This window comes from Panulirus ornatus, chromosome 26, assembly GCF_036320965.1.
Source record: "Panulirus ornatus isolate Po-2019 chromosome 26, ASM3632096v1, whole genome shotgun sequence".
Classification (NCBI taxonomy): domain Eukaryota; kingdom Metazoa; phylum Arthropoda; class Malacostraca; order Decapoda; family Palinuridae; genus Panulirus; species Panulirus ornatus.
Window position 1 is genome coordinate 2,804,114 of NC_092249.1, and position 15,000 is coordinate 2,819,113.

A 15,000-nucleotide genomic window follows, 5' to 3' on the forward strand; every position below is an offset into this window, starting at 1 on the left:
CTGGATCTTAAATGATTGAGAGATGACCAGAGTGTGTCTCAAACCTGTCTTGATAGAATTACGTAAAAATAATAATGCAAGTAACACTTCAAAATGGGACCATACACTATTCTTCTCTTCATCTAGCTAGCTAATTCTTGTTTAAATTACCATTTCGTATCATCTACTTCCAACAGGTGTTCATTCCTTGGGTATTAAATTACTATATACCTACTCAGACGTGATTGAAAGTTTTATACAAGGTAAAAATCGTGATATTTGGAAGGCATTTAACTCATCAACTGAAAATGGTCGTGTTACTATTACCTGCATGTCCTATTCATACACTAATTATGAAAAAGTAATCCACAAGATCCTTACGTATGTCTTATATATCTCTACGATAATCTCCCGTTATTTCTATCTTCAACTGAAGAGGTTAAATTCATTGTGACAACTGACAAGAAGCAAAACAGTTAAGTACGAACCAAAAAGACGGAAGGATGAAAATAAATGAAATGGTCGATGATTTGCCAAAGGGCAGTTTGGCTGGTTGGGTCCTTGGTCCATGGATCTAACGACTTAACGAGTCAATAAGGCCGTCAACCTCAAGTTACACCAACCAATCGCAACCAGTCTTGAACACCTGAGAAATAAGGTGTTCAAGATGGTCGTATTGCCATTCCAGGGGTGGTATCCAGGTCTTGAAACCAAGGAAGGACGGGTTGGTGGCTTCAACCAATTGGTTGTAAGGTGGGCAGACTAAGGCCCTGCGTAGCATGGGTCAATAGGCCTCTTTGAAGCATCCTCACTTCTTATGTTCTTATATACACGCTCATGACGGTGTGTGTGTGTGTGTGTGAGAGAGAGAGAGAGAGAGAGAGAGAGAGAGAGAGAGAGAGAGAGAGAGAGAGAGAGAGAGAGAGAGAGAGAGAAACATTTCGAACGCTGGAAGGTCTGGCTGGAATGGACGAATGACGACTGGGCAGTGGGAAGGGGATGGCTGGAATGGACGAATGACGACTGGGCAGCGGGAAGGGGATGGCTGGAATGGACGAATTGACGATCTGGGAAGCGACGAGATTGTACGTCATAGGCTTAGGGATGTGGAGAGGCCTAGCGAGCTATCCCACTTATCCCCAAAGCCTACAAGGCTGATTCTACAGTGGTCCACCAATATCATCTTCCCATTCCATTCCCTCAACTCCCTCCCTAATAACAATTGATCAATTCCAGCCACTGGAATCACCGCACAAGTCCAGACGTGTTGAATTCCCCTCGTTTCTTCGCCCACACGACTGTAAACACATAACCACAACACAACACGCCTTGTAAACACATAACCACAACACAACACGACTGTAAACACATAACCACAACACAACACGCCTTGTAAACACATAACCACAACACAACACGCCTTGTAAACACATAACCACAACACAACACGCCTTGTAAACACATAACCACAACACAACACGCCTTGTAAACACATAACCAAAACACAACACGCCATGTAAACACATAACCACAACACAACACGCCATGTAAACACATAACCACAACACAACACGCCTTGTAAACACATAACCACAACACAACACGCCTTGTAAACACATAACCAAAACACAACACGCCATGTAAACACATAACCACAACACAACACGCCTTGTAAACACATAACCACAACACAACACGCCTTGTAAACACATAACCAAAACACAACACGCCTTGTAAACACATAACCACAACACAACACGCCATGTAAACACATAACCACAACACAACACGACTCTAAAAGTGCTTTCGGGTGATGGGAGTCGCTCGAGCCATGGAGTGATGGGAGGTTTTCCAGGCCAACACAGGCATAGCTTTCCAGTCTATCAAGGTAATCCATACAAATCCACGGGAAACAGAAAGACAAAGACGCCAGGCCTTCGTCTATTTCTTAAAAGACATCTTGGGAGCAACTGAAAGATATCTTTTGTTTCCTGCGTGGGTTTATTTTGCATTTAATCTCCCCTGTACCACTGTGGTTATTCTATGAAGTGAAATGTGTGAATGACAATGTCATCTTCTTCATGGACCGAACGTGACTTCTGTATTTCTGCTTATTCATTGTTTCTATTTACGAATGACAAAGAGAAAATTTCTATAACAAATTATTCCAGCTATATTTTCGCACACGAAATGAAGAAGGCTTACAAAATATAGTTGTTCTCTTCCCGTCTTGTCCATTATACTACTACTACTAATAACAATAATAACAACAATAATAATAATAATAACAATAACACTTATAATAATAATTATAATAATAATAATAATAATAATAATAATAATAATAATAATGATAATAATAATAATAACAATAATAATAATAACAATAATGATAATAATAATAATAATAATAATAATAATAATAATAATAATAATAATAATAACAATAATGATAATAATAATAATAATAATAATATTAAAACATTTATTCATTACTGTTACTATTATAATGATATTTTCTATCATTATCATCATGACCATGACAATTACTATTATCATTATCAATATCATTAACGATAGTCATCAAAATGGACTTTCCCCCACCTCATACATCACCATCATACATCATACATCATACATCCCCCACATTTCAACAACACCAGTTTCCACGAATGACGTATGTCCTTTTCTTGACTCAAACCAGAGATGAGGTTCACGACCGTAAAGCCATCTGGACCATCGCGAGGCATAAACGACCCTAAACTACCTGTGGTGTATTGTGTTGTTTGCCATGTACGTTGCCTTCCACTCATGTGGCCAGTGGTGTGTGTGTGTGTGTGTGTGTGTGTGTGTGTGTGTGTGTGTGTGTGTGTGTGTGGGTGGTCAGGACGTGGTCTTGGAAAATGTGGGGTCTCCCCCAACACGTCCTCTCCCCTCCCCACTGGCGAGGGGCCAAACCTGGGGCAGCTGACCCAATTAGGAAGGCAGGACGGTGAAGGGGGGGGGGGGGGGGGTTAGGTGGGGTGTGAGTGTGGGGGGAGAAGATAGGGTCCTTGAGGAGGGGATAGGGAGGGAGGGAGGGGTGTGTCGTCGGCATGAGAGTCTTACATCACTGAGGAAGGACCACGTCCTATCGACTCACACACCACCACAAGGTAGAGTGTTCCACTGTGTCCAGACTCAAGTGTCATGACTTCCCACATCAACTATTTGTACAGCAGCCTGTTGTACCCATCCGAACACTCTGGCATTACTGCTTTACTCTCCTGTCACTTTCTGTATGGATTAAGAATGTAGGATACTATTACTGTCCTCCAGCAGATAACCTCGGTCATAGACCATCAGGTCTCCTGTTATCTGTCCTTCCCATGTACTGTCCTCCAGCAGATAACCTGGTCATAGACCATCAGGTCTCTTGTTATCTGTCCTTTCCATGTACTGTCCTCCAGCAAATAACCTCGTCATAGACCTCCTGTTATCTGTCCTTTCCATATACATTCCCTAAGTATCGTGTTCTTTTTTTAGTATAAACACCCATTCAAATATATAGATTACAATTAACTAATTCGTTTCCCTTAGTACAGTGGCAGTCATGTTAGAAATAAAAAAAATATCTATCTATATAAATACCAGTAATTACCTTAGGTCATTCTCCCACGTCACCTTACACGAAAAGCTACTCAAAGGTGCACAAATCAACGCCCTTCTCAAACTGTTTACACGAACGTAAAACCATTCATATTTAAGCCTAGAAGCAACAGGAGAACCACAGTAAAAGGCGTCGTGAGGTTATACATTAAACATTTACGCTAGTAAAACGAATACAGTAAAAAAAAAATAATGACTAGGAAGGCGATTCACACGTAAAATATTTCGAGAAACAAAATCTTTCCTTCTTAGATAAGGTAAAAGACACAGAGTGTGCATAATACTGCAGACAGATGAAGATCTAGAATAGAATACAGAATCATAAAACATGAGATCGAGTAGTCCATACATTAAGCTTATCTACTTGAATACTCAAGCCCATTGTCCTTACACAGGGTTCCTGACTGTATCACCTGTGGAACCCAAATTCCTACCTCGTACCTTATTCAGATATCAAACAACGCCCGGAGGTAGGGGGGCCTCCTCTTGAATCACTTTACCACACTCACGTCACTCGTCAAAATACGCTCACCGGAGGACAAAGAGAGAGTCGGATCCTATATAGTACGAAGCTCTCTCTCTCTCTCTCTCTCTCTCTCTCTCTCTCTCTCTCTCTCTCTCTCTCTCTCTCACGAAGCCCGAATATATTCCTCCTCTCCCCCACCCTCCTCCTCCTTAATCAACAGAACCAACGCGAGTGACGACAAAGGCCCCAGTGAGCCATGTGGTAGTGGGCCATTGTCTGTGACACAATAAACGCGTCTAAGAACATCCACAGACACAATAACCGAGGCCAAGACGCCACCCACATAACTATACTCTTCACAGTTGATGTCCACCCCATCCCCTCCCAACCTCACTCAAATGGGGCGTCTCTCTCTCTCTCTCTCTCTCTCTCTCTCTCTCTCTCTCTCTCTCTCTCTCTCTCTCTCTCTCCTAGGGCTATCTCTAAACCTTCCTCTTCGACTAACACCTCCCATTCTCCTCCTCCTCCTCCACTCTTTCTTCTTCTTCTTCTTCTTCTTCTTCTTCTTCTTCTTCTTCTTCTTCTTCTTCTTCTCCTTCTTCTTCTTCTTCTTCCCCTTCTTCTTCTTCTCTTCTTCTTCTTCTCTTCTTCTTCTTCTCTTCTTCTTCCCCTTCTTCTTCTTCTCTTCTTCTTCTCCTCAGGCCAAAATTTTCTTTTAGACTCTTGAAGGCCTTTTGATGGCCCGGGAGGATGCGGGTGCTCACTCGCCAGCAATTGTTGTCTTTTTCCAGAACGACTGGATGGCCAGCTGGTCCGCGTGGCTCGTGCAGAACGCTGGAAAACGACGATCCTTTCCATTTTCCATTCCAGGACAGACTCACTCCTCATCCAGGGATGCTGTTGTGGTTAACTCCGTGGTGGTAAGGGCGTTGGACTCCACCCAGACCCAGGTTTAAGCCCAACTCCTCAGAGGTAGAGAGAGAGAGCAAGGGACCGGACCACATGGTCTGTGTGGGCCTAATGATTGCGGCCTCCAACAGCTTGATGGCCCACCAACGTCCTAACCCTGGCTGTGTAGGGGTTGAAGACCCCTTGGAAGACTTCAGTGGATATTTACCAACCACAGACCCCATCCAGCTGTTGAAGACCTTTGCAATAATGAAATAAAATATCTACACATGAAAGCAAAGTAAGACCATCACGAAGACCTCCCTTAAAAAAGAATTAAATGGAATCCAGATACTTCCAATTTAAGGAGAGCTTCCCTACCTTCCCCCCACCCCCCTCCTTTTTTTTTTAAGCACAAGCGAACTAATTAACCAAAAGACGAAGTCAGACCTTCGTACGGTGTGACTCCAAATCACATCTTCCTTGTTTTAGGTCGTGAGTGCGCCACACCATTTTCTTCCCAAAGGAAGGCATCTAAACCCAAGGCGCGAAATTTAACGGGTGCCAAAAAAGACGGAGTCTAAATTTAAGGTCACCTTTTAGTTTGTGGCCCAGTGAACCAGATGGCCAACCGGGACACGTCTCTGATTGGCCAGCTGTGCTGGAAGACAGTGGCCTGGATCCAGACCCAGCTGTGCTCGAAGACAATAGTCTGGATCCAGACCCAGCTGTGCTAGAAGACAATACACTGAACCCAGACAAAGCTGTGCTGGAAGACAATACACTGAACCCAGACCCAGCTGTGCTGAAAGACAGTCGCCTGGATCCAGACCCAGCTGTACTGGAAGACAACAGCCTGGATCCAGACCCAGCTGTGCTGGAAGACAACAGCCTGGATCCAGACCCAGCTGTGCTGGAAGACAATAGCCTGGATCCAGACCCAGCTGTGCTGGAAGACAATAGCCTGGATCCAGACCCAGCTGTGCTGGAAGACAATAGCCTGGATCCAGACCCAGCTGTGCTGGAAGACAATAGCCTGGATCCAGACCCAGCTGTGCTGGAAGACAGTAGCCTGGACCCAGACCCAGCTGTGCTGGAAGACAATAGCCTGGACCCAGACCCAGCTGTGCTGGAAGACAACAGACTCTGGAAATGAAAGTTAAAGGGAAAGGAGAGATTTTTACCTTGTATCCTGAAAATTAACATTACCATTGCTAATCTCATAATTATAATTATCATTATCATTTCTAATATGAATATTATTAATCATTATCAGTAATAGTAGTATTAGTAGTATCATTATCATAATCATCATAATAATTACCGATATCATTGCTATCTTTGCTATAGTCCAATGGTAATAAAGATGAAAATAATTAGATCGGTACGATATATTTCAAATTTAATTATGATAATATTTTTCTCAACTTTTCCAGCAGAAAGTATCAGTCACACAGCCCAACAGTCCGCTGGAAGATGACTCGTACGTAAGGTTATTATATCCGTCAGATATAAAAGTTACAACTAGTTAACAACCGTACACGAAAAACACACATACGTATGTATGTATGTATGTATGTATGTATGTATGTATGTATGTGTGTATGTATGTATGTGTGTACGGATAGATGTATGGATGTATGGAAGTATGGATGTATGTATGTATGTATGTATGTATGTATGTATGTGTACAACGCGGTTCAAAAAAAAATTGTCACCTTGGACGGGGCTCTACCATCGTCAGTTGACAAAGGAGTCCGACATTTCCCTCCTCCTGATTGAAGCGCAGACTCCATGCTGCAGAAGCCTTATAAAAATACATCCTGGTGTTGTATAACTAAATATCACACACACACACACACACACACACACACACACACACACACACACACACACACACACACAGATAACTAGATATAAACATACACACAGTTAGACAGACAGATAGAGGAAAAGTAGATATAATAGATAAAACAGATAGATAGATAAACTGTATTCTTTTTATACTACTGAAAAGGAAGGTTGTTGACCTCTGTAATACAAACATATTTTACATAATCTCTCTCTCTCTCTCTCTCTCTCTCTCTCTCTCTCTCTCTCTCTCTCTCTCTCTCTCTCTCTCTCTCTCTCTCTCCACACACACACACGAATTGCTCGAATTACACAAAACTGCAGGAGGTTTGGGAGTGGGTCTTCTTGTGTATCCCACATATGGGATGTTTCTCTGTCCCTCGACGTCCCAGGGGAAGGCCAGGCCTCAATGATTTAATCCCTCTCCATTCGTATCGATTTATGACACTTTCCATCTGCGTCGGCGACCACAGCATCTCCGGAGGCCATTTTCTATCTCGACAGACGTAGACACAGTGGTGTACACACACACACACACACACACACACACACACACAGACGGTTCGATGGCTCTCAGATATTAAGCGAAGACCAAGTGAGGCAAAAGTTATCCTATGAAAAACACGAAAATCTTTCTCACGTCTGTTATTTGCACAGGAAAATAATTTCATGCAGAAAACGGAGTGAAAGACAAGAGCAGAGTGTGTGTCAACAAAACTCAAGAGAAAAGGGAACGTGTAATTAGCACGGAGAAAACGGGTCAAACATCTGCGTTCTGAGTTCCCATCTTTTTTTTCGGTTAATATGAGAATTATCACAGCAATTATCACACATGTTGATGGGGAAGCGAAAACTTCCCTCCCTCCCTCTGAGAACACTTGATCAACATCGCTTCAGTGAATACACGAAAGCGCGAGATATGCAGACACAAACAGCCCGGTTGATCAAAAGGCCACGGAAGATAAGGCAGTGATAAGAGCGTTGTTCCCCCTGGAAAATAACTCCGTGCTCTGACCCTGGCAATCTTGATCATTTCTGTTCTTACGTTCAATTAAATTCCTTTTTGCTTTCCTACGTCAGCTTGCGTCAGCGGGCAACTGGATGACCTTACCATGGCCAATTTATTTACGATAATATAACGATGGAACGACCCTTAGACATACCATTACGACTCGGGATGTGATGCCCTAACCTTTGACCTGACCCATATGGGTCAGGTCATAGGTCATCCTATCATACATCAGGGTCTTAACCTCCGTGTTCAAAGGTCGTTCTGTCGTGCTCAAGGGTCGTTCCGTCGTGCTCAAGGGTCGTTCCGTCGTGCTCAAGGGTCGTTTTGTCGTGCTCAAGGGTCGTACCGTCGTGCTCAAGGGTCGTTTCGTCGTGCTCAAGGGTCGTTCCGTCGTGCTCAAGGGTCGTTTCGTCGTGCTCAAGGGTCGTACAGACGTGCTAAAGCATCGGAGCATCGTTCCAATGGGCAAAAAAAACAAACAAACAATAAACTAAGAACCAAGACAGACGCAACCCCTCCAAGCGACACTCAAAGTCGACGGACCCATACACTACAACATAACACTAGACCACATCGGCAGCCACTAGGGCTCATCAGCTGATAACCCCCAGCTCACACGACTCCCAGTATGTCCCAATATGTCCCAGTATGTCCCAATATGTCCCAGTATGTCTCAATATGTCCCAGTATGTCCCAATATGTCCCAGTATGTCTCAATATGTCCCAGTATGTCCCAATATGTCCCAGTATGTCCCGATATGTCCCAGTATGTCCCGATATGTCCCAGTATGTCCCAATATGTCCCAGTATGTCTCAATATGTCCCAGTATGTCTCAATATGTCCCAGTATGTCCCAATATGTCCCAATATGTCCCAGTATGTCCCGATATGTCCCAGTATGTCCCAATATGTCCCAATATGTCCCAATATGTCCCAGTATGTCCCAATATGTCCCAGCAAATCACGATCACAACTGATCTCAACACCAGACTCAAATACTCACATAAATCTCCATAACAATAACGTTATAAACATATAAACTATATAAACTATATGCATATAAACTAACACTTAAATCTTGCCATAGCACTATATGCCCCCCCATGTTAATCACAGGGACATATAGGAATATACTCCCATAATGACCTGGGGAGAAAAATAAACATAACTGGCGATTGGACTACCCTTAACAAGCAACGAGGGAAAAACCGATTCAAGCAACGCAACTGGCGAGGATTTGCATACAACGGGTCTGGTAGACGCGTTGTGGCCAGCCGTGTTTACTGACACCACCACAACATCACACCGTCCTTTGCTGTACTCTTGTAATACATTATGCATTATGCAAATCAGCCTGGAGTTGAGCGGCAATACTCCCGTTAAATGATGGAACCATCTCCTCCCCCCCCCCCCACACCCCCCCGCCTCAGTATGCAAATGATGAGCCCTCCGTAAGCTCAAACAGCGAAATTGATTAATGAAAAATAAATACGGAGAAGTCAAAATCTAATGCGTAAACACACACACACACACACACACACACACACACACACACACACACACACACACACACACATATAGGGTAAAGTGAGAGAGCCTCTCTCTCTCATCACTATCTCAAGCGAGGTGGAAATTCCCTTATGGGACAACGTCGTCAGATAAGACGCCAAAGCGGACTACAGGAGGTGGAATGCCGGATTATAAGGTAGGACTCGCTGAAGAGTCCGGATGGTCAAACTCACCACCGCTCGCCCGGAGTTATCCGGACACATCGGTGCTGTTCATATGAAGCCTTCGTCCCGTCGACATCCTAGCGACGTAAGGGGGAGAATGGGACGAGAGAGAGAGAGAGAGAGAGAGAGAGAGAGAGAGAGAGAGAGAGAGAGAGAGAGAGAGAGAGAGAGAGAGAGAGAGAGAGAGAGAGAGAGAGAGAGAGAGAGAGAGAGAGAGACCGACAGAGAGAGACCAAAAGAAGGAATAATCAAAGAGTTCACAGGAGACGATGAGACAGAAGTGATAACCTCTCGTTCTGACTACTTCTTCAGGAAACCATCGGAGGAGGAACCTCATTGCTTCCATGGAGTTTAGGTTGGATAGACGCAGACGTGTGGCATCCTCACTACGAGAGAACGAACACAGGCGGCGCTGCTCCTCCTCCTCTTCTTCCTCCTCCTCTTCCTCCTCCTCGGGCCTTTAAGCACATGGAATGAAATATTCATATTCCTAACCCCTTGTACCGTGTACCTACAGACCTGAGCCAGGGCCCCCTGCTGCTCCCCCCTTTTTTTTTTTTTTAAATCATAGACGACAGTGGTATAACGACCACTTAAACACCCCCACCATCCCTTCCCTTACCCGAGTCAAACCTCACTAATTAAACGAGGAACAACGGTTCTCTTCGTCAGGTATCCGTGTGTAGGAAGCGAAGAATACACGATCGTCTTAATTAGGCACGAGGTCTGTGTACATTCATGTTCTAAGCAGCAGATCCAGAAGGGTTGAAAATCCTCATATCGTAACGCGAAGAAGGGACGGGAAACCCTGATCAAAATGCTCCTGACTAAGCATTAAGGTAAGGTAAGGGAAGGAAAGGTAAGGTAAGGTAAGGTAAGGTAAGGTAAGGGAAGGAAAGGTAAGGTAAGGTAAAGTAAGGTAAGGTAAGATAAGGTAAGGTAAGAGGGAAAGGTAAGGTAAGGTAAGAGGGAAAGGTTAGGTAAGGTAAGGTAAGAGGGAAAGGTAAGGTAAGGTAAGAGGGAAAGGTTAGGTAAGGTAAGGTAAGAGGGAAAGGTAAGGTAAGGTAAGGTAAGGAAAGGTAAGGTAAGGTAAGACGGAAAGGTAAGGTAAGGTAAGAGAAGAGAAGGGAAGGTAAGGTAAGGTAAGAGTGAAAGGTAAGGTAAGGGAAGTTAGGGTAAGGTAAGGTTTATAAAAGTGTCTTCGTCAATGAGGCATTCTGGCCACAAGTCCCACTCGCTGTAAAATTCTCGAACCTCCCACCATCTCAATATGGCAGCTGGCTTACTGACCCATCCAGTCACAAACTCGAACCCTCAACACCAAGAACCATGCAGCAATGATAACACGGATAACCCAGTACCCTTGACACTCACTGAGATCTTACAAGACAAATATATCACCAAGTCTTGAAGACATTCATGTAAATGAAGTCTTAAAAAGATACTCACTGACCATCACGTCGTTGGGGTCTTAACAAACATTCGCTTTTGAAAAAATTCGCTTCATTGAAGTCTCGCGAGAATCACAGAGGCCGTAAAACTTGAAGTCACTCAATGAGATAATGCACGACTGATTTTGACGATCAAACGATTGGTAAAATACGAGACAAGATCAAGGAGGTAGCCTAGAGAGACAATGAAGCACACCTTTGGCACGAAAGCAAAATCATGCAACTCATCTGTTAGGTCAAGCAAAATCATGCACTCCTCTGTTAGGTCAAGCAAAATCATGCAACTCCTCTGTTAAGACAAGCAAAATCATGCAACTCCTCTGTTAGGTCAAGCAAAATCATGCAACTCCTCTGTTAGGCCAAGCAAAATCATGTAACTCCTCTGTTAGGTCAAGCAAAATCATGTAACTCCTCTGTTAGGTCAAGCAAAATCATGCAACTCATCTGTTAGGTCAAGCAAAATCATGCAACTCCTCTGTTAGGTCAAGCAAAATCATGCAACTCCTCTGTTAGGTCATCAACGATTTATGAAGAAAATCTTCCGAGTAGAAGAACATTTAGGGACTTGAACGGGTCACGTACTGACACATAAAGGGTCAGCATGACATGAAGCTGTCAAGGAACAAGGACAGAGTAACAAGATACAGCTATTGGTAAACAAGATACAGCTATTGGTAAACACTCAATGGCATATACCCCTGCTGAAGACGCCTTCGAAGTCCTCCTACCCCCGTGCATGCAACTCCGACCTGCTTAAGCCAGGTCATATAAGGTCAACCAAGTTCAACCACCACCATTCTTAAATACCCATCTACGACCTTCTTATATGACTTCACTTCTCATAGCCTCATTGGGATCCGGTAAGCTAAATAAAAAAAAAACTACTTAAATAAGATATAAAAGCTTCAATGTATGCAATGGACATTCCGACCTAGCTTCAATAGGCCACTAGGCGAAGCCGCAACAATCTCTCGACACTTTACTCTCAGAAACATCGAGCTAAACACGATTTATATATACTTCAGTAAACAAACGATAAAAATTAGAAATAAATCAACCATTAAAGTAAATGCGACACACACACACACACACACAAGCATTATGAAGCATCATGACACTAAATGAAAATATCAACATACTTATGACAGACTTAACTAAAGAAACATTGGACGAAGAGATGGAACGAAATGGTGTGAAAGAGGCGATGCGGTGGTGCCAGGGCCTCAAACAACAGGAGATAAAGATGAAGAAAGTGAGAATAGCAACAACTGAGATGAGATCCGGCAAGGCAAGCTGGAGTATTAGTGACAACGACATCAGCTCTGTGTAGACGAGGGTATAAAACTGGCAAATGGCATTTACCAACAGTATGGCAAAAGGACAGGAAGCCACGAAAGGACTGGGAGAAATTTATTTTCGTCCCGGCTTTGCTATGCTCAGACCCCAGCTGTGGGGGTAGAAGACCTCCCAAACCATCGTAAGGTATACGTAAGGTAAGGTAAGGTCCCAGACCCCAGCTGTGGGGGTAGAAGACCTCCCAAACCATCGTAAGGTATACGTAAGGTAAGGCAAGGTCCCAGACCCCAGCTGTGGGGGTAGAAGACCTCCCAAACCATCGTAAGGTACACGTGAGGTAAGGTAAGGTCCCAGACCCCAGCTGTGAGGGTAGAAGACGACCTCCCAAACCATCGTAAGGTACACGTGAGGTAAGGTAAGGTCCCAGACCCCAGCTGTGGGGGTAGAAGACCTCCCAAACCATCGTAAGATATACGTAAGGTAAGGCAAGGTCCCAGACCCCAGCTGTGGGGGTAGAAGACCTCCCAAAGCATCGTAAGGTATACGTAAGGTAAGGTAAGGTCCCAAACCCCAGCTGTGAGGGTAGAAAACCTCCCAAAATTCATCATTTCAAACCCGACCCCAAGAAGAAGAAGAAGAAAAAAAAAAGGAAGTGTCTCAACTTCCGTAATAAAGGCAACTCAAGCTGAGTGTAATGTCTTGAGGCGGGTCATTTCCTGGCGAAATCAATGCCTGATATTTTAACATAATTGCCGGTCGCTTCTGGTTGTTGACTCTGGACTGCACCTCGTTGGCTGGAGTGGAGAGCCAACAACCTCAAGTCACATGTCAATATGAAGCACAGGCGCTTAAGATACTGAACTCGAACCCTCGCCCTCCGGATATAACAATATTACTCCACCAACAACATTAACATTAATGCATTTATGTAGTACATAAAAAATTCACTCATCAAATCTTATGCAACTAACACCGACTGATGTTATAATGACAAAGTTGTGATGATAGTGATACCGAGTGATACATGATCCTACCACTTCCTACACGCTGTCATATCCAGTTCACCTGTTCGGTACTCTGTACCAGCTTGAACTTTCTGTTCTCCCATGAAGAGTTGATTAAAACCTTTCTACATTGAATATGACAGTTTCAGTAGTTGCCTGAAAGGCTTAAACACTATCTATCTGTAGTCTCTCAATGTCTTCTATAGATCAGATGTTCTTTGTGGTATCATCTGCACCAGGTGGTATACGAAACTGGGGCTTGAGTCTACATCTACACCAGGAAAGAGAGAAACAGCAGAGGCGCAAGTACACTGCCTTCAGGGAGAGAGATTCTGAGTGCAGAGGAACCACCAGATATTCCCTGGTGTACACCAAAGCACTTCCTGATCTTTTAGCTACGAAACTTTATATCCATCTTCCTGTATTTCCATTTTATGCACTTTATATGCTCTTAACACCGCGTTCTCTTTTGTCAAAGGCTTTACCTACCTCTATTTATGTTACATTATTAGTTTATCTCTTGTCCAGACCTCTACAACCCTACTCTTGTGACTCAACATCTGTAAAAGGAATGAACATCAGACTATCAAAACATGTTGCCCTGGTTGGAGATGCCTATTTTTTTTCAAGTTCATCTAATAAAACCTCATTCTAAGAAGTGTTAAGAACTTTACACAGAAACAGCAGTGACCAAAAACTTCACACGGTAGTAAAAACACCACAAACACTTAAAACAGCATATAAAAAAGATCAAAAATCAACAAAACAATTAAAATTTCAAACATAACAAACATCAGTTAGTTAAATCCACTCATCCTTCATAACAGAACTTGTGTCGAAAACATTCAATACAGCCACCGACAGCAGCTCTAGCTAGCACTGATGGATACACAGCCACAACAATAGGAACAGTGTATGATTTAATTAATCCAAAGTTAGTTTTGGTAGGATTATGATCCGATAATCATAACAGGAAAGACACAAGTCTCAATTGATTAATCACAAGTCAGACGACTGCAGATACAATGCAGCGTTGATCACAGAGGGAAGGGTATAATCATCAATTATCTATAATTACCTTGGGACCAATTTCTATAATTACCTTGGGACCAAAGTCTATAAAAGAGTTCTGGTGTTATCCACGACTTTCCTAAAGGCTGCGCTACCTCCAGTCTCAGGGAAATGCAGACTCCTTTAGAGTGAGACGCTTTTTTTTCTTTTGAGACTTTCCACTCGCGGTGTCACCTCCTGCAGGCAGCGCCCAGTAGTGTCATTGAGGTTTTGAAGAAGTCGTTCTTATCGCCATCATTTCGCACCACGATTTCTTCTTCTCTTCCTCCTCGATATTCACGAATTAAAGACTTAAATTACATCTCAGTTAATGGAGCTGGGTTGTCGTAGAAGCCTTAATGTGCCAGATAATTTCTTCAGATGCCAGCTTGAGAATAATTTTCATCTGTGGATTTCAATGTACAATCCTTCGCTCTAACCTTGCTGTTGGTTTGTGTACCACATGAGTATATATATAAAGACACTATTAGTCTGTTATTGTTATTTCCTACATGTATATCCAAGTTGGATTTTATATCCACGAGGATTCTTTGGAAAGACACGTTCCAGCAACACCCTGAAGATGGCATTGCATTGCGTCCCCTATCATCTGTTTATGTGT

At 43.3% G+C, this 15,000-nt stretch overlaps 1 protein-coding gene across 1 annotated transcript in view; it reads right to left on the reverse strand.

Moving 5' to 3' along the window:
- LOC139757456 (patj homolog) overlaps positions 1–15,000 on the reverse strand; it is a 264,933-nt gene that overhangs the window by 69,204 nt on the left and 180,729 nt on the right. The window lies entirely within an intron of this gene.